Here is a 19,627-nt window from a genome sequence, read left to right as displayed (position 1 = left end):
ATGACAAAGGAAAATGCAAAAATTGGGAAAGTAAAATTGAAAAGGAAATGGAATGGGACTGGGTGCATGGAGAGGTTATGACGTCGGGCTGCCTGCGTAAAAGTTCAATGAACTTAGAAAGTGAAAGGCACATTCTTGTGCTCCCCCCTCTCCTCTCTCCCCTGCTCTATCCTGAGCAGACAGGTTGTGGCCTGCTCCCTCAGTCTGCAGTGTGGGGTAGCACTGAGCACAATCACACACACACACACAGTATATAAACACTTATAGTTACCTGCACATACTCATGTACACAAATACACAATAACACACACACCCGTGCATACAGAAATATGAACATATGCAGACTTACACACACACACACACACTCGAGCCACATGAGACAGTGTGTGTGTATATTGCAGTGGCTATGGGGTGATGAGGCCTGGTTGACACAGAGAGAGAGAGAGAAAGAGCGAGGCAGTGGTGCATGTCCTCTCGTCCTCTAGAGAGCAAGGATGACCTTACTTTCCCTGACCTTCAGACACAGCTGGCCTGAGTGGAGAAGCCATATAATAACCACTTCATTTCCAAAGGAGTGTGTCAGTGTTAACGAGCTCCTCAGAAAAGTGGGAGTATAAGACTGTGTGGCAGGATGCCAGTGTGTGTGTGTGGTGAGTGAACAGACATAGGGAGATCCCCGACCCCTGTGGGTTGAAGAGGTGCATATTTGTCTGGGTACACTCCTCGGGTGGGTGCCAGACGAGGGGCCGGGACTGATCTCAAGTCAGCTGCTGAGCCTTCTCTATATGCCAGGGAGCTTCTGGAGGGCATTTTAGCTCAGTTTACTGTAAGCTGCACGCTGGCTGGTCTACCTCACGGCCGCATGCCCGTGCCAGGACTTGTCAAGAGGTATGCCAGATTTCTTTTAGCCCTTTTGAGGCGATGCACTTGAAGGCTATGTTTGTCTATTTATATGGTTTGAAGCCCATGTGTAGATTAGCGTGGCCATGCCATCTGGGTTTCTGAAGCACAAATGAAAGCGGCTACCACAGTTCCCTGACCACTCAAACAACAGAAGGCAGGAAGGAATCAAAACATCTTTTGCTGTCCAAGAATGTCTAAGAAATTCAAATTGTTTTCTACAGAGAGTTTTAACCCACAATTAAACATTAATAGACTGCATAGATGTATAAGCTAAGTATCATCACCCAAAGATTCCTCCATACTTTTTATCCTTTATTTACAAGAAACCTGACTACAGCAGGGCATAAAATATGTCTTGTTGAATGCAGTGCATGCTTTTCATACTTCATATGAAACATAGCTCTACAGCAGGGTATAAAATACATAGCTCTGCAGCAGGGTATAAAATACATAGCTCTGCAGCAGGGTATAAAATATGTGATTTGGTAAATGCAGTGCACACTATAACCTTCTCAGAATGGATGTGGCTTAAAAGCTTCACTTCCTGTGTGGGACAGTGTGAGCTACCAGTAGACTGGACCGTCAGACGGTGGATGGAGTTCTGCTGACCTGTCTGTTTGTCAGTCTGTCTCTCTCTTTTTCTCCTCTCTCTCTTTTCCTAGCTGTATCGATTTTTTCCTTTCTCTCTTTTTGTCTCTCACTCTCACTCTGTTTGCCTTTTTCTTTCTATTCCTTTATCCCCTTCTCTCTTTCTCTGTCTGCCCATCTCTCTTTCCATCTCTCTCTGTCTGTCTGTCTCTTTCCCTCTGTTTCTCTCCTCTCTCTCTCTGCCCCCTCTCCAACTCTCTCTCTTTCTCTGCCCACCCTCCTTACTCTCTCCTCTCGCTCTGCCCCCTCTCTCTCTTTTCTCTCCCCCTCTCTCTTTCTCTCCCCTCTCTCTCTCTCTGACCCCTCTCTCTTGCTCTCTCCCCTCTCTCTCTTTCTCTCCCTCTCTCTCTCTTTCTCTCTCCTCTCTCTCTATCTCTCTAGGCCGTCCTCATGCCCTATTTTTACTGTGTGTGCAGTCAGCTGCTTGGCCGCATGGCTTCCCCGCTCCTCTGTATTTTCCATGCAGCTCTGAGCCAGCAGCTGCCTGGGTCCCCACACCAAATGGGAAATGGCTGCATCACTGTCAGCTTCTTCTGCCGCCATTTGCATCGCTTCACTCCTCTTGTTTTCCTTTTTTCCTTTCTTTTTTCCTTTCTTTTTTCCTTTCTTTTTTCGTATGCAGCCTTGTCAATGGCAGTAGCAGAGATGCTAAATTCTATTTCATGTTGACAGTCCTGCACAAACTCAAATAAACACACACACACACACACACACACACACACACACACACACACAGATTTCCTTGTGCAGACTTAATGTTGTAAGAGGAACTGAGAGGATCTCACAAGAGTGGAATCGAATAGGAAAACCTCAACTGTGGTTCACATGAAGGTTTTCCCTCAAGCAGACTACTCCAAGAGCTCAACCCCTCACGCGTGAGAAGGACATAGCACTCACCATAAAATGGCTGCAGAGGGGTCCATAGCTCTGTGTGTAACCGGCACACTTACTCGAGAAGTTGATCTGGGGCCTGGGCCTCAGAGGTATTGTTTGTTGTTTAGTGACTAAAGGTGTTTTACAATACTAGCCACATGTCTTGTGCATGTCTTTGAGACCATCTTAAATTGTTCTGCAGGAGACAAATCAGATTAATCTAAACACGGTATGTAATGGAACTCCACATGCAATTGAATGACAGAGGGAGTTCAGTGTGCAGGTGTTTGGCAGGGAGTATGGATAGCCCAGACCGAATATTATCAATTCTGTGTAAATATTTGTGTTGAAAGACTCAGGGTTCCTGTGTGTGTGTATGTGTGTGAATGGTGTGTGACAGTTCTGGCCTGCCCATATGTGTGCCTTGGGTGTGTGTGCAGATGACTTATCTTTTTGTCTGTGTGTGTGTATGCGCTTGTTTGCATGTCCTCTCAGTGCTTCATTCCTGTTGCTTCACTTGAATATGCTCAAGCTGTTTGCTGAACATTTTTTGCTTCAGCTGTGTCTCAACTCGCCTCTCTCTCTCTCTCTCTCTCTCTCTCTCTCTCTCTCTCTCTCTCTCTCTCTCTCTCTCTCTCTCTCTCTCTCTCTCTCTCTCTCTATCTCCCTCTCTCTCACACACACACACGTAGACGTCCACACATAAAAGGTATTCATCCTCATCCCCAAGCACTATTATCAGGAACCCCTTTCACATCTACACACACACACACACACACACACACACATTTACACGTAGATGACCACACTTTAAAAGTATTTATCCCCAAGCACTATTGTCAGGAATCCCTTACAGTCACACAAGAAAGTAAAGGAACCAGTCGTCACATTGATGACATCCCCGACAAAGCTCTGCAACTAATTATCCCCCCCCCAACCTCACTCAGTGTGCATGTGTGCATTAAAAAGAGATAAGTGGTTGGTTTTCCTGTGCTAGTTTTTTCACTGCCCTTGTAAATATCTGGTGGCAGCAGGCTGCTTGACAGCCCTCTGATGGAAAGTGTGATGAGGGGAGGCCTGTAGGACACGTGCTGAGAGGAGAGAGGGAGGGAGGGAGGGGGGAAATAGGGGAGAGGGAGTGAAGTGAGAAGTAGGGGATAGAGTGAGGAAGAGGAAGGAGTTTAGTGTGAAGAGGTGGGAAAGGACAGAAGATGATGTTTCATGTAAAGGGAACAAGCTGAAGGAGAGTTATGGTGGCTGTTGGAGGGAGGACCCTGGAGGGTGTGAGGAGAGGAGAGGAGGTGAGGAGGTGTGGAGGAGAGATGAGGAGAGGAGGTGTGGAAGAGAGATGAATAGAGGAGAGGAGTTGTGGAAGATAGATAAAGAGAGGAGGTGTGGAAGATAGATAAAGAGAGGAGAGGAGATTTTGTGGAGGAGAGATGAGGAGAGGTGAGGAGGTGTGGAGGAGAAATGAGGAGAGGTGAGGAGGTGTGGAGGAGAAATGAGAAGAGGAGAGGAGGTGTGGAGGTGTGGAGGAGAGATGAGGAGAGGTGAGGAGGTGTGGAAGAGAGATGAGGAGAGGAGGTGTGGAGGAGAAATGAGGAGAGGAGAGGAGGTGTGGAGGAGAGATGAGGAGAGGAGAGGATGTGTGGAAGAGAGGTGAGGAGAGGAGAGGAGGTGAGGAAGAGAGATGAGGAGAGGAGAGGAGATTTTGTGGTGGAGAAATGAGGACCAGGGCCAGGGAAAGAGAGGAGGATTGCAGAGGTACAGGAAGAAGTGTCTGTGGAGGAGAGACGAGGGAGAGAGGTGCTCATGGGGAGACGAGGAGTGAAGCGTTGACTCAGGGGTGAAGATTGAAGGCATAGAGAAGTGACAAGAGAGAGAGTAGAGTGGTGTGTGTGTGCGTGCGTGCGTGTGTGTGTGATAGATAGTGTGAACATGCTGGTGAGGAGAGAGGAGAGGATGAGGTGAAGGAGCAGAGTCAGGAGTGATGACTAAATACTTCATCAGACATTCACAGTGGGACTGATGACTTGAGCTGCGGATTGTGCCATAGCTGCCAGAGGCTGTAGGCTACAGTAGGTGTCATCAGGACTGTGCTCTACCTACTTTTGTTTAGAGATCTCTTTTCATGTGGTGGAGCTGACATAACAGGGGATGTTTTTAGAATTTGACAAAAAGTGTTTTCTATTACAATTGTGGTCTGCGGCTTGTGTGCATGTTTGTATGTGTGTGTGTGTGTGTGTGTGTGTGTTTGTATGTGTGTGTGTGTGTGTGTGTGTGTGAAGCAAATCAGGCCCACATCAGGGCAGGTAAGGTTCCCTCAGTGGGCAGCTTTGTAGAAGAGGGAAAGCCGAGAGTCTGAAACAGGAGAGGGATGGAGGTTCCGCACAGGAAATGAGGCGAGAGCCGGGAGAACCCTTGAGGCTGAGCGTAGTGGCACACAATGTGTGTGTGTGTGTGTGTGTGTGTGTGTGTGTGTGTGTGTGTGTGTGTGTGTGTGCGTGTGGATAAGGGTGAGTTTTGTTTGTGAGTGTGTGTGTGTGTGTTTGTGTGGGTAAGGGGGGCGAATGAGTGTGTATGTGCTTATGTCTGTGTGTGTTTGTGTGTGCATATAGATGTGTGTGTGTGTGTGTGTGTGTGTGTGTGTGTGTGTGTGTGTATAGATGTGTGTGTGTGTGTGTGTTTGTGTGTGCATATACAGTACATGTAAGTACTTGTGTGTGTGTGTGTGTGTATGTGTGTGTGTTAAAGAGGTGGTGGTGGTGGTGGCACAGGAAGAGCAACGGGTCTTTTCTGTCCCTGCTACTCCACCACACACACACACACACACACACACACACACACACACACACACACACCCTGTGATTAGTGTCACCCTAGCTCCTGTGCTATTTTGCTCTGGCGGAGTCTTGGCCGGTTGGTGCTGGGCTGGGGGGAGCCGCCGGGACAACCGACCGACCGACCGACTCGCCAGGGGCAGCCTGACGCCGGACGCCTCACCCTGTGGTCTACTTGTGGTCATGGAGACCAGAGGTGCTCCCAGAACGAAGCGCTCACCACACCACCTCTCTCTCACACACCCACACACACCTCACATCCGCTTCCTCAACACACACCTTCTCTTTTTCACTCTGTTTTTATCTCTCTCTCTCTCTTTACTGTAGTGTACTCTTTCTTCCCTCATTCTTTACTACTCTTGCCTCCCTCTCTCTCTCTCTCTCTCTCTCTCTCTCTTGTTCTACACTATATGCCACTTGTGTAATTCCTCCTCTTCCTCTACTCACCTTTCTGTCCGCTCTCTTTTTTCCGACACTCTCTCTCTCCTACTCTTCAGTGTCATCCCTCGCTCTCTGTGTTTGACAGGTTATAATGCCCATTCCCTTACTTGCACCCGCGAGTGTGAAACATCTTCACCACACATGAGCACAGATGTAAACATGGAGGAGGAGGTTTCGGCAGGGGGATACCGTGTGTGTGTGTGTGTGTGTGTGTGTGTGTGTGTGCATGTGAATGCGCCCACACGTCTATACATTATACACACATGCTTTCCATTCTTCCCAGCCCGCAGACTCTCCATACAATTTTTCCTAACCCTTCTCACATAACACCCCCCCACACACACACACACACACACGCTAACCCCCTCCCTGTTTTTAAAACCCACCAGACCTTCTCCTTCTTTTCTTCTCTTCTCTCTTCTCTCTCTCTCTCTCTCTCTCTCTCTCTCTCTCTCCTCTGGTCTCAGGCTCTTAATCCTGATTAGAGGCCCAACCTGGTCAATATCACAGTGCAGTGTGGGCTGGAACGGAAGCGGCCTTTGTATATTTATGTGAAAGTGGAGTGAGAAGTGTGTGTGTGTGTGTGTGTGTGTGTGTGTGTGTGTGTGTGTGTGTGTGAGAGAGAGAGAGAGAGAGAGAGAGAGAGAGTGTGAGAGAGCATGTGTGTTTGAGCATGAGTGAGTGTGTGTGTGTGTGTGTGGTCAATGGGTGTGTGTTAGGAAAGAGTGTTTGGAAGTTTCTCTTGCTTCACCCAAATATAAATGCACAAGTGTTCTAAGAACTTAGAATTATTACAGTGCGGTATGACTCCAGCCAATGGCTTTCTGTAGTAATGATAAACAGTTTTCACAGTTAAGACACCATGAAGAAACTGTCATGGTTTGGCCTGAACTTATGTACAGATTTAGGAGACTTGTTTACATCTTAATTCAGATTTATTCTTCTCTTCTGAGAATGGTCCTTCTCATGGAGCTCTTCGATGTGGCTCAGAAGGCATGTTGTGTTGTTTGGAGACTTTACATCCCAAGAGGACCTGATTTTTTAGAGCTAAGGAATTGGAATTTTCACCCAGAAGACCCCGGAATACCGGTATTCCTTGTAGGGGAATATGTTCTCTCCGGACAGTAATTTTGAAGAGAGAGGGAGGGCGAGGAAAATGGAAGAAGGCGATTAAAGGTTGCCTCTTCTCCTCTCCTCTCCTCCCTGTCATGGTTATTCATGGACATTTCCCTTTTTCTAATTTAGTCATTGTGGCTGCTTTCACTGAGCTGAAAGAGTTGGCCATTAAAGCCTGGCCACATTTTGAACTCCCACACAAGGATAAACAGCAAAGCCTCAGGCCTGCTATGTAGGGTCTGATTGCTACCATGGCACCACAGTCTCCAGCAACTCCTTGTGAGCTGACAAAAGTGAAAAGAGAAAAAAAAAAATGCTAAAGAAATGGTTTTGCCAGAGGAATCCCAGAAGCATATTTTGCTCTTGAAGAGCGTCTGGATGTCAGTATTCCTTGTAAGGCAATAAGAAGATCTTCAGCGTCAACTGTAATGTGATTGAGAGATTATCTTTGAGGTCTGATTATATGCGTTGGGCCTGCACATTCAAAGCAAGAATACTCAGCTATAAAGCTCTACCTCTACCCCCAAATTGAACTCTTACAGTGAAAGCAATATATTAGATTTGTGGTATATAGCAACCAACCAACCAACCATCAAAGCACGACTTTTTGCAATAACTCCTAAAGGGTTGACCAAAAAGAGGAGGAAAAAAAGAAAGAGAAAAAAAGAGCTACATCAGTCAGCTGGTATCACTTAGGCTCTGCTCGGTGCAGCTCTCACCGGGGAACCCACCTACCCACTCCCCAGGCTCCTGAGGCCTACGGGGGTCACAGCTTCCTGATGGGACACTTCTGGGAAAGCACTTTATTTGATCTGCTCCCCGTTGTCCGGACCTAGCTGGCAACACAACCACCTTTGTTCTCTCCAGCCTTTGGTTAGAGAAGCAGGGATCTGTGCTTGCTTGCTTGGTTAGATGAGGAACAATGGGTTTAAGTCATCTGCGTATGTGGTCAGGAAGGTGGGCTGTTGTGTGTGTGTGCCTGTGTCTCTCTTCTTTTGTGCTGAACAAAGGCTTTCGTTTATCGGATCGCCACAACACTATGTCGAGGGCTTAATTAACGCTTTTGTGGGTGTTTCTGACTGTGTATCACGCTCTGTGTAGTGTGCACTCTCTCCGCGGTTACTGGTGATGGACAGAAGAACCAAGACCAGAAAAGAGAATCGTCGGTCGGTGTCGGTGAAAACACGGAAAATACAAAAAAAATGTGAAACAAGGCGAGACAAAGAGTTGAGTCGGTTAACTCCTCTGGTAAAGTAATTAAACCACTGATTGCATCACCGGGATACTGTATGTCCATTTATTAGTTTAACATATGCTTTAAAACTGAGGTCATTTGGGTGTTATAAATAGTGCAACCCAAAGTGATAATGTATCATAGCCATTACACTTTGAGGCACACAAACCAAAGTACACTGTTTTGTGCTATACCACAGGCCAACATTTCCATAAGTTCGTTTGCAGATAAAATTTCCACATATTATACACTAACTGTGAAATCCATTTCAACGGACTGTGCCCTCCCAGGAAATCAAACCGTAGGCTTTCGACACCACACACACACACACACACACACACACACACACACATGGCTCTACCAGTTTGAGCCGCAGAAACAGCATGGGGTTTGGGTGTTTTGGGCTTAGGGGTTGTGGTGTTTATGTTGGACGGAAGATCAATGCTTCGGGGGATGATAATGATGATGATGGTGGTGGTTGATGATGATGATGAGGAGGAAAGGCTGTGCCAGACATTGAGATGAGATCCCCTCCTCCCACGCCCCCAGTCAAGCAGAGCGTCCTTGGGGCCTAGAGAGAGCCATGGCGTAAGAGACGGGGGTGGAAGCCGACAGAAGGGAAGAACAGAGGAGAAGAAAATAGAGAAGAGAAGAGAGGAGAGAGTAGAGAAGAGAGGAGAGAAAAAAAGAGGAGGAAAGAAGAGAAAAGAAGAGAAGAAAGGAGAGGAGGAGAGGAGAGGAAAGGAAAAAAGAGGAAAGAAAAGAGAGGAGAAGAGGAGAGAAGAGAGCAGAGGAAAAAGAGGAGTGGAGAAGAGAAGAAAAGAGAAGAGGGGAGAGGAAAATAAAAGAAGACAAGAGAAGAGAAGATAGGAGAAGAGAGGGAAATTAAGGAGAGGAGAGGAGAAAAGAGGGTCAGGGATGGGAGAGGCGAGGAGAAATGAGAGAATGTTTTAAGTGCCATTTTATTGTCCTTATTTATAGCCAACAGCAGCCTCTTTTAGTCCCTTTGTCCTGAGCTCAATTGCAGATGCAGTCTGTCAGTCAGTCCCCACAGAGGAAAGCAAAGCACAATGCCACAAACACATACAACACACACTACGAGTGTTACTTCAGTCAGAATCCCGGAATGGGTAAAATGCAGAGAACAAATGTCCAATAGGAACTTCCTATAGGACTATACAGTATAACTTAACTTAACTAACTTAACTTAAGAATGGTGGGAGGCCTCAATGCTATTCAGAGCACGAGGTTAGATCAGGACAACTGTGGCAGAAATCAACTTTTATGAGCGTGGAATTAATTTCCAGACAATAAATAAAAAATGCAGTAAACAATCAGAAATCTCCAAAGGATCAAATGCAACATCGCTTCCATGCAGTTGCACTACTAGTTGCACTAAAACTACTAACACTACTAAAATACCAAGTAAAGCGGTTTCTGTGCGTGTCTCGGGTGTGTTGTTAGGGGCGGACGATGATATATGGGGGTATGAAGGCTAGCAGGGGGAGATTACAGGGGTTTAATGGAGCCTTGTTGCCCTGCAGGGGTGAGAGAGACCACCCTCGATAAACCACATTTTCCATTTTAATCCAAACACATGAATGTAAGTTACTGCAGCGTTTGTGTTTAGGTCAACAAAAATAGCTTAGTATAGCCTAGCCTAGCCTATCTTAGCCTTAGGGATTAGTAGATATATGAACATGTGGAAACTCTTTCCAGGGAGTAACCGGGAGGCACATGTCAAAGGGTGCATACCATAGGCCTTACAAGCAGACTCCACCAGGTACATAACTGAAGCGTCTTGTTAGTGGAGCGTCTGCTGCAATACCGGTAATACCTTCCACTGTAATCAATGCAACTGGCCACACCAGACGTGATAGTGCCGCACAATAGTAGAAACAACTAGAAAATGTAATTTCGAGGAAATTACCAATGCATGAAAATATAAACATACTGTATATTAACATAAAATGCAAAAAAACCCTTTTATTTGGAAACAGTTGGCAGGAGTCATAGTTGATAACAACTGACAGTTGAAATGTCTAAACAGTTAAATAGTTGAGTAGTTTAAATAGTTAAATTATTTAATAGTGAATTATTGTAGTGAGGACATTTATTTTGAAACAGTTGTGGGCAGAGGAAATAGGAACAGAATCTGTAGTCTTAATAGAGCCAGATTGTATGCTTAAAGCCCGAGACAGAGTATATAGTTTAAAAGTTGAATTTAGATAGTATAATGGATGTTGATAGACAGAAAGTTGAATGGATGTTGATAGGCAGATTGTTTAATGGATGTTGGTGGATAGTTTAATGGGTGGATGAGTGAATGGTTTGAAGAGGATGAATGGATAGAAAGTTGGATGGAATGTGCCTTATATCCTTGTAGAATGGAGAGACACAGAGAGAGTTGGCCTAGTTCAGCAGAAAGCAGTTGATACAGGTGCAATCAGTTGAACTGATTCTTTGATGGGGCCTAGATGAGCAGCTGGAAGTTGATACAGGTGCAAATCAAGTTAATTAGTCCATTGTGATGTCATCAGCCTAATGTTAAGTCTATGGGGATTTAATAAAAGTTAATAATTAATAGTTTAAAAAGTATAAAAGTTACAAAGATGAAAAATACAAAGCCCCCATGTCCTAAGTAAGACCTACGTAACATAGTTTGAATGAAGTTTCTACGTTAAACGGTTGAAGCTGCATTAACTGCGTTAGAAGAAGACAAATAATAAGCACTAGAAATGCAATTCCAAGGAATTACCAGTGCATGAAAATGCAAAAGTTGTGATGTAAAATATCATGTATAGTTAAAATAGATAATACAGAGATGGTTACTATGATGATGCTAGGATAGACATGGTGGTTGCATAGCTTAATAAAAGTTGATAGTTTAAAAGTAGACCGTTTAAAAGTTGAATGTAGATAGTTTAAAAGTTGTTGGTTTAATAGATAGATAGTTTAAAAGTAGGCCGTTTAAAAGTTGTTGAAAGACTGAAAGTTTAATGAATGTTGATATTCAAATAGTTTAATGGCTGTGTATAGGTAGATATTTGACGATAACTATAAGTTGGAATGGCTCTAATGTTTGCTAGCAGTTATGCTAACAATTTATAGTGCATTGCACTTAGCTAATGTTTTCTTAGCACTTAGCTAACTTAGCTAATTATTTTTAGCAGTTATGCTAACTATGCTAACTAGCATGTTAACAATGCTAACATGCTAACTATGTTAACCATGTTACTTAGCTAACTTAACTAATCATTCTTAGCAGTTTTGCTAAAAATGCTAACTAACATGCTAACAATGTTAACTATGCTAACCATGTTACTTAGCTAACTTAGCTAATCATTTTTAGCAGTTTTGCTAAAAATGCTAACTAGCATGCTAACAAGTTAACTATGCTAACCATGTTACTTAGCTATCTTAGCTAATCATTTTTAGCAGTTTTGTTTAAAATGCTAACTAGCATGCTAACAATGCTAACATGTTAACTATGCTAACCATGTTACTTAGCTAACTTAGCTAATCATTTTTAGCAGTTTTGCTAAAAATGTTAACAATGTTAGCAATGCTAACATGCTAACTATGTTAACCATGCTAACTAGCTACAGTGGGTAGGAGTCATAGTTGATGACAAGTAACAGTTACAATGGCTGAACAGTTAAAAAGTTCAGTAGTTCAAAGGGTTACATTGTTTAACAGTGAAATATTGTAGTGAGGACTTTTATTTTGAAACAGTTTTTGGCAGAGGAAGCAGTTGAACAGGATGTGTAGTCTTAATAGGGCCAGTTTGTGTGCCTAAAGCCTGAGACTGGCAGTTGATCCAGGTGGCCTGAACACCTGCCATAGGATTCTAATTGCTTAACAGTCGTATTATGATGTCACAATCAGCTATGTTAAGTCTATGGGGATTTTAAAAAGGTTTTTCTTTAATAGTTTAAAAAGTATACAAGTTTCAAAGTTGAAAAGACATAGCAGCTTGGTCCGTTTGAATACCTACGTTACAAAGTTTGAATGAAGTTTCTAAGTTAAACTGTTCAAGAGAAATTGTGTTTGGAAAAAGTGGTAAGCGGAATAATAATAAGAAGCCTAGGAAGAACAGTACAGTGCATTTTCATGCACTGTAATAAGAAGAAGAAGAAGAAGAAGAAGAAGACTTCGGATAACAGAACAGTGCATTTTCATGCACTGTAATTAGACCAGACGCAAAGCAACTGAGTGTAAGCACCGTTAGGTGCCTGCCTGTTAGATGGGCCGTGCGGCACTTTGGGCAATAGAATAGAAGTTCGGCTACAAAAAGGAACCAAAACTGCCATCTTTGCCCACATATGGAGATCCGGATGTTAATTGAAGCTAACTACCTATTACAAGTTGCATTGCAAGTTATCTCTGTGCTAGCAAAAATCTAAATTTGCCATTTTAACGTATCAAAGATCACAGTATCAACTCGGGCAGAAGACAAAAGTGCGTTGAGCAAAACGTCTGCATTTCACGTTCACGTCACTTCCCTGAGAGAGTTTAACAGGTGATAATTCAAAATCCCCATGTTTTTTCCCCATAGGAAAAATCGCAAGATGCCAGATCTGAACTTCAGAGGTCAATGGTGTCTGCTGTGTGGTAGAGCAGCGCTAACGTCACAGACTGACAATCTGTTGACCCTGGTTTGATTTCCACCACTGAAAGTCTGTGTTGCTTTGGATAAAAGCCTCTGGTAGATATCAATCAACTTTATTTTGAACATTAAATGCATGGACAGATATACATTCCATTTGAATCTCATAATACAGATTCAGCAGGGCCGTTCTCAGTGCTTGAAAAGAAACAATTTAAAGATCTGGTGAACACCCTGCTCCTTGCACTTAGAGTCAGAGGTTCTGCCACATGGTTAACATGAGGCTTTTGGGGAGCGTTTTATGTCATTTTCATTTAATTTCTGCTCATCTTGTTGAGAGGATAAAAAAGACGCCACTCCTCTCTATTCTCTCAGAGTTTTGTTTTGATGTCCAATAATACACAATTCACTCCCGACGCGGGTGAAAAAGCCATGACATAAGAGAACAATAAACATCACTTTTTATTGCACTGACTTGATTTAAGGCACATCCACTTGCGTTATGTGTAAGACCTCTCCCACCATGTTTGCTCAAGCCTGGGAGAACATCCTTCCCTGTAACAGCTTCTCTCATAAATGCTCTGATCAATTTGCATCTCCAAGCAAAGCTCCTAAAAGAACAACTGCCCCCCCCCCCCTTTTCTCCAAGACGCAGGTGCTGTGCGAAGTTAGGGATGTGTTCAGGATGTCGGTGGCGAGACTCTGTGCTTGAGAGCGATATATTATTTTGTAGGAGGAGAGTTATGGCAAGCAGATATGGCTTTTATGATATCGGGCTCAGCGTCAGTCGAGCTTCAAAGCGCTGCAGCATGTCGGGGTTATGATGCATTTGGCTAAGCGGGACTTCAAACGCGAGGGGCCGCAATAAATTTACACAGCCATAAAATCGAAGGGTTCTGCAGGCCTGACGCACAAAAAAAAAACATCTGGGCTCAATCTTTGGCGCCGTGCATCATGGAGAGCACAGGAGAGGATTTGTTTTCCACTAAACCAACAGGTAGGGGGCAGGCAGGTAAGCCATTACGGCTCAGGGGGTTCTGGAAGGCCTCAGGGTTCTGGAGCGTTCCCTTGGATTAAAGATACAGTGGGTAATTCTGATGAAACAAGAAGGAGATTGATATACTCAGGAACAGTTCCGTTTTAAAATGTACCTCAATCACCACATCTTTTTGCCATCACTTCCCAGGAAAATGATTATTAGTTCTAAATTCTACCCTAACAAGATATTCAGGAAATATAGTAAATGCTTAAGGTTACAGTTGATATTTCAGCCTAACAGCCAATCAAATTACACCTTTCCTTCTGTGCTCAATGTGCAATGTGAAGCAATGTTCTGATTGGCTGAATATATTTACAGGTCAGTTCTAAGCCACTATGTTTGTTTCCCATTTATAGATGAGCCATGATTGCATACATACACAACAGACTGCTGGTGTAAACATGGTTTGCGAATCTACATAGTAAATAATAATCCGAGAAATACTTGGCCTCTTCACTAACTAGCACACGAAAAACACGAAGTATACTACTTCCGCCGCCTCACCGGAAGTTTGACCCATGCAGCACCCCGTGGAAACTTGTGGATATTGGTTTAGAATCATGGACTTAGCCTTTAACTGCACCCCCAGACATAGCCACATATGGTTTTGACTCCAACTGGTTTCATGTTGTCTTGGCTCCTAACAGTTTGAGTTGGCATTCACACTCACAGCAATGATGCATGCAAGCGTGGCAGTGAGTGAGTTTTAGTACTGTATATAACCCAAACTGGGCTTGTGCATTAGGTGGAAATTCAGGTGCTTGCACGCTTTTGGCATACAAGCCTCCTCCACTGCCAACTCGGGTGCATGCCTAGCCTGCGTGTCGTTACGAACAAACGCACTCAGGTAGAATCATTAGGCCCAGGTGCTGGAGCTGGACCCAGGGAGCTGGAGCTGCACCCAGGGAGCTGCCTACAGAGATCACGGGTGCCTCACACAATTGTGCACAGCTCTTTCTTTCTGCAACCTTTATCCTGAAAGGGCATTCAACACCTGGGTGATTGTTGATTTAGCAGAAAATGGGCATTTTGGAAGAAAACAACTCTGTATTGGGGCAGACTTGATAATGTCAGAGTTATTTACTGCCTCCTGGAAGTACTCACATGGAGGAGCGGATCCACCTGAGGGAAGAATATAAAGAAAGACAGAAGGAGAGGAGGAAAGAAAAATACCTGTATGGGGTTATGGACTGGAGAGGGGGCCAGGAATATCAGTGCACAAGGGATCAGACAATCTTGTGCTTTTTATTTATCTTAATAGATCTGGCCCGTGGATAGGATCCACTTGTTCTGACAAAAGCAGGAGAGAATAGAGATGACTTTTGAGTGTTTGATGGTTGTTTGCAAATCGCTTACTTCCTTCTCCACACCCACACTGCTAACTAGATATGAGTCCTATCATATCAAATGAAATCACCTTTGATCCTATTGCTCCACTACTAGAAATGCAAAAAAAAAAACATCAGTGCTACCTAGCTCGAGTTGCTGCAGCCAACAGCTAGAGCAGCAAGACCGCTATAGTGCTACACTCTGGGAGTATCTTTAAAATCATGCCTTGAGAAACAGAGATCATTTAAGATACACAGAACACTTCCACTGTCCTTACTCCCAAACATATCATCATACAATTGCATCAGGGCTTTAGCCTTTACTGTATATAGGACAGTGGACAGAGTGAGACGGGGGGTGAGAGACATGGTGTGGGATGGGCAAATGAGGACAGGTCGGAACTGAAGCTGACTCCCTATGTGCTACAGTGCTGCCGCTTGCGCCACAGCCAACAGTGTTTTGGAAACGTTTCCCCTGCCTCCCATGGATGAGGACAGTCATGTCGTCATCTCAGCCCAGGGACACCACACTCTCCTGGCCTCCAACGCGTCAGAACCTGCTGGGGTATGAGGGTCTTCATTGGGAGAGTATTTCCCCTCAGCTACTGTCCCCTCCTCCTCCTCCCTGAATGCTGGATGTTTTAGTCTCTTTCCCAGCTTCTGTTTCTTTATCTTTCTTTTTTGGCTGACACTTTTCTCCAAAACGACTTACAGTGGTCAGTAAATTGCAGGGTCAGACTCCCTGGAGCAAGTCTGGGTTGAGTGTCTTGCTCAAACAGTGGCAGCTGGGAATCGAACATGTGACTATAAGGCTACTGCATGCAATCCCTGCTCCTACACTACACTACACTACTACACTACACTACACTATACTACACTACACTATTACACTACACTATACTACACTACACTACAATACATTATTTGTTGAAGAAATTAACACATGCATACATTTTCTTTTATTACCAATATTATAAGGTGTTCATGTCACTAACTAATACACTAACTAATTCTAGGTCAAGGGAACTATCTTTTGGACTTAATCAGCTTTCCTTGTGTGGCCAAAACTGCCAGACTTCCTGAACATGTTGTGGAGGTCCAGCTTTCTCTCTAGCTACCATTTATCTGCCCTTAAACTATCGTTGGTTTGGATATGTTTTATGTGATTCCACTGCATCTTAACATGGTGAGAAAATAGCGTAATATGGACACTGGAGACAGACTGCCTCACAGGCCTACTTAAGCGAGAAAGAGTGCACAGGAGAGAGAATGAGATAGATAGAGAGAGTGTGGGAGAAATAGAGAGATAGAGAGAGATATGAGGGTATTGTATCTCCACTCTCATCTCCAGTTGTGTGCTAAACCCCATATCTGTTGATGAGGTAGCGAGAGAGGAACCAGGCCCAGGCCAGCAGGTCATTTCTTTCAGATGCGTCTCCATTTCACCAGAGGCAAAAAAACCCCATACATAACTCTTCAAAGCTTTTCGGGGTTCCGCACGTGCTTCTCCGTGTGCGCTCACTGACAGCTCCTGAGAGCGAGCGGGAGGGAGGGAGAGAGGGAGAGAGGGAAAGGCTTAACAGCTGTGATGACCCGGGTCACGCGTCCTGGCTCAGTTCCCATAGTTCTGATGACAGCCCAGAGGAGGAGGGGGGGGGGGGGGGTCTGGGGCAGGCAACAGCGGTGAAATCAATCCACCTGTTTGTGAGCAATTGTTTATCCCCCGGGGAAAGTAGTCCTCTCAGCCATTCACATGAATAGGAAAGACGAAAGAATGAGTGACCTTTTTTTAGAAAGAAAAACATGTGGCCCGATCATGTCATTGCATCACATAAAAGGCCGCTCCTTGCTATGCCTGTTGGGTTCTAATCATCACCTCGAGTTTGCGGTGAATTCTACAGTTCCCTCCATGTTGTCACGGCTGTCCAGTAAATAAGCTCCTCACCATTCCGCCCCCTTTGTTACGTCATAATGGCTCAAAAGTATTATTCGTCCCTCTAACAGCTAGCTCCAACAATACACATATGTCCCCTGGAGAGAGATTACCTGTTTGCTTTTTCTGGAAATGATTAGTCAATGATGAGGTTTGGTCTTTTTTTAGAATAAATGCACATAGAAAGCATGGTGAACACCCTCCCTGGTGTTTCTGATCATTATTGAGTGGAGCTCAATACTGTAGCTGCCTGACTGTATTACCGATTTGATTTTTTTCTTTTCATACTGACAGTACTCGGTGACCTCGAGAAATGGAGATCGTTATGAAAAACTGACAGATTACAGATGACAGATACACAAGATACATTTTGTAAGTAGCTTGCCTGTCACTGGCTAAATGCACGTAGAAAGCAGTTTCTGATCATTATTAGTAACACAACGCACTCAGCAATAGAGCTATTCTGCTACCTCCAACGATCAACAAATACTTGCCACAAGACTACCTATGATCCAATCTGGGCTTCTTTGATGGTGTGATATGAGTGATGATATGACGCAAGGTGCCAATTACCTGAACAGAACAATGATTAAAAAGTATCATCCAGTCTGATCCATCTTGGATGTGAGGAAGGTATGAAGGGCTAAAATATTATCTTAAATAAACAGAAATACATTCGGAGCCAGAGTGAGTGACTTTGTTTTATTATGACCGCCGCTAGCGAAGCGGTCATATAGGGATTATCAAAGTTTTTTTTTTTTTTCCCGTCATCTACTTCCTGAATTTTTGGTCAACGATACCGGGACACCCGAACCACGGGGCACATGAAATTTGGTGGGTATGTAGCCCCACTAGACTTTTCTGGAAAAAATTTGTTTAGGTCCCGGGGGGACCCTCCCCGTGCTGGGCCCCGAACCATAAAAAAAAAAGCAATATTATTTTCATCAAAAATGAAAATGCAATATTATTCTGCTTTAATCGCCCCTATCTTCAGTTAAGATGTTCAGAACTGCACCAAATTTTATGTGTATGATTGACCTGGCATTCTCTGGGGGGTATACCAAGTTTCGTAGAATTTCATCCATGGGGGTTTAAAATAAATTAGGTTATGTGTACATTTAGTGACTGTACACTCATTGGCCTGTAGATGGCGGTGCACACATATACACATGCACACACACACAGGCACCCACATACTATCGGTATTAGAGCGGCCGATCACGTAATTACAAATTCAGTAGGATTAAAAGAAAGCCAAAATAAATATTTCATCATCATCATCATGGCTGCATTTCCAGTTTTGGCGATAGTCGTTTGTCCACTAGATGGTGGCGTCGTTGCAGTGAGGCGTAATTTTGTTGGTTAAAAGTTGGAAAAAGTGGGTTGGAAAAACAATGGTTTACCGCAGAGAACGCCGCTTCAGGATGATGTGAAAATTTCCATTTCTTCTTGAAGCCGAAATAAATCTGAGGATGTTTATCGGACATGCTTGGTTTTACTGCAGATACGTTAATCTTATAATATCAATAAGGACCTAGGTAATGTTACCGTTAGCGTTGGTTGAGTTATGGAGGCCAATTTGATTGATTGCATTTGTAGAAAACTATAAATGCGGTTATACCTAGCAAATTGATAGTAGCACTGTAATTGTATCTTTTCGACTGTCATTTGTTGCACGTGCTACAAAAATCATTCTGTGCAATGGAAGATTTACCAACGTTACACGGGTCTGATACAGTTTTGCCTATACGTCGTGAGACTGAGGCGCCTGTTTATTTTGTTTAGTGCGTGCAGGGTGTGAGAGGGGAATCGATGTGCTTTGATTCCAGCTTGGTAGTTGTAGTCTGTGAAATTAAAAAAGCACGTGTGTGTGAAGTATCCAATGACACCTTCATTTCATTATGGCTGCTTTAGCAACACACCTTAAGCTACTGTGTAGTGGGTCCCATTTAGAAGTGGCTACTTCATTGGCTTTCCTTGACTCATGGAGCTGCGTGAATTTTATTACAACTTTTAAGCCGCGATATGGCAGTTTAAGTCGCTTTGATACTGTAGTGAAGCCATTGGTTTCAAAGGAGATTTTATTTGTGTCGGGGCCAGCATAGCCTATTGACAATTTATGTTGTAAATAGGCCTACCTTATAATCCTACCTGTAGCTTAGGGAAGCTAACAGCTTTCTATTAGGATCTAGTTTGTTAGTTACAGTTTTGTCATAACCCCCTGATGCATTTTTGCATTTAGAATAGCCAGAGCGTGGATATCTCAATCGGAAAATTAAACAATATCGGGTGCCTATGGACTAGGCTGGGTGAACCCAGCCTGATCTGCCCGCTATTTATTTTTTGATTTCTTAAAAGATTGAGCTTGGTCTGGTGAAAGCCAGACTAGCCATGGACCTCAGTTACACAATGCAAGGGAACATGAATCAGCCTATATTTGCACGAACAATAACGGACAATAGCTCTTCAACTTTGGCCCGTTAAAATGTGTATGAGCAGTCTAGCGACGCATTTCATCAAGGCCCATTTGGACATGTCAGTTATTTGCACCACTGGTTAAATGTAAAACAGCATTTCGTTTCAGACTACTGTTACTTAATTTGTGCATTAACAATAACGTTTCAAACTACTGTTACTTAATTTGTGCATTGACAATAAAATAT

The sequence above is a fragment of the Alosa alosa genome, chromosome 20, assembly GCF_017589495.1.
Source record: "Alosa alosa isolate M-15738 ecotype Scorff River chromosome 20, AALO_Geno_1.1, whole genome shotgun sequence".
In the NCBI taxonomy this organism is placed as follows: Eukaryota; Metazoa; Chordata; class Actinopteri; order Clupeiformes; family Clupeidae; genus Alosa; species Alosa alosa.
This window is presented reverse-complemented; position numbering follows the sequence as displayed.